The 1,679-nt window shown below is 46.8% G+C and overlaps 1 non-coding gene across 1 annotated transcript; it reads left to right on the top strand.

The window, feature by feature from the left end:
- The first annotated feature begins 42 nt into the window (after window positions 1–42).
- On the top strand, window positions 43–116 carry TRNAR-UCU (transfer RNA arginine (anticodon UCU)). Its single transcript has one exon. It is a non-coding gene; the product is annotated as a tRNA-Arg (tRNA).
- The last annotated feature ends 1,563 nt before the right edge of the window (window positions 117–1,679 follow it).

Below are 1,679 nucleotides of genomic sequence, written 5' to 3'. Positions count from 1 at the left end.
AAGTGTTTGTAATGCACAGCATCCTTAGCTCAGTCGGATAGAGCATCCTTAGCTCAGTCGGATAGAGCAACAACCTTCTAAGTTGAAGGTCACAGGTTCAAGTCCTGTAGGATGCGGAAAGTGCACATTAGAGCATATACCTACGGGAATGCTTTGCCCTTGTTCAGGGCTTAGGGTTCTTCCTTTCAACCGAACCTGCATCATGCTTCGGTCACTTTTTGCTATAGTGGTATATGGGGTTACTCGCCCTCCCTTCACTTCTTAAACAGCATGATTACCAAGAACCAATGCTCAGCGCATTTTTATGAGACGAAGAAAGACTTTCTCTTACGGATCTGGTCAAATATTTGACATTTTCTATGATTCTCTCTCTTTCAGGTATTCGGGGAATTCTCGAATAAATAGAAGAAATATTACTATTATGCCGACGCTAATTGAGTCAATGCCATTGGCTGTCAATTTGAACTTTCCGGTATTTTCTGTCTATTCAGATGATATGATGGGTTAATCATTCACTTCACTAGTGTTAACGGTGGCAGTTGTGCGGAATCCGCAATTGGGCTGGCCATTCCGGTGGTAACTTTTTAAACTCGCGGGACCATTGCCGTGGAATTTCCTAATTGCATGAAGGGTCGAGCGCCATTAAACCCGTTGCACTTCGCTTTTCCTTCTTGAATACGAAGTATACTTTGGCATTAAGGGAGGTACGATTCGAATCTCTCTTTCGAAATTCAGCGGATTTACTGAAATCAAACGCTTTTTTCATTCGGCCACTTCCCGCTTCGACTTTCTGAGCCAAGATTAGGGTTTATTTTGATACATGAACCCGTCAAACCATATTACTGATCGATAGATCGGAAAATGTGGTTGGGGTTTGAGATCGGATCAGCAGCTAGAAGAGGATCTCGAAATGGTGGGAGGGTGTGCGTGCTCAGGGAGTTGAAGAGAGATAGTCCATCAGGCTGTTCTGTTCGCAAGGGCCAGCTTGATTCTCTTCCCCAGGGATCCGGATGAGGTAGCCCCAGGAGAGCCATCGACTCCAACTATCGTCCATGTACGACCCATAATGGATCTAACCAACCACCCATCCCACCCCGCCCTACACGACAGCTCATCTTTGTCCCAGTAGAGTCTCTCAGTGGCATGTTTCGGTCCTCCTCCCCATTCTTGGGGAAGAGTTAGCCATCGCGGAGATACTATCATTACCACCTAAACAATTAGGCACCCAACCCATAAGCGCAACGACCCACTTGCAAGGGTGGCGCTCTACCAACCGAGCTATATCCCCTGTGCTCGGGCCAAGTAAAGCATACGTGAACTGATCAGATGCTTCTCCCGATTCCCCTTGGCGCAGCTGGGCCATCTTGGACTTGAACCAGAGACCTCGGCCGTGAAGTGAATAATCGCACCTACACCATTCCTATTATTATCTCATCAGAATGGAGAATTAATAGATTCTTTCTTAGAAGCGACTCATCCTTTTCAAACGCAGCATACAACTCTCTGTCATACTGCGCTCTCCAAGTGTGCTTGTTCCCCTTTCCCCTCCCTCGCTAACGGCAAGTTTCTGAAAAGAGACTTCGATGGAAGAGAGGGAGGCGTTGAGAGACCTTCTTAGCTCAACCCTGTACACTCTAGGATCCTTCTTCGGACCTGCTCCTATCATTGAAGGATGAACA

This window comes from Cibotium barometz, chromosome 20, assembly GCF_041138505.1.
Source record: "Cibotium barometz isolate CiBa-2024 chromosome 20, ASM4113850v1, whole genome shotgun sequence".
In the NCBI taxonomy this organism is placed as follows: domain Eukaryota; kingdom Viridiplantae; phylum Streptophyta; class Polypodiopsida; order Cyatheales; family Cibotiaceae; genus Cibotium; species Cibotium barometz.
Note: the sequence above shows the minus strand (reverse complement) of the source record. Positions and strands in the feature narration are given on the sequence as shown.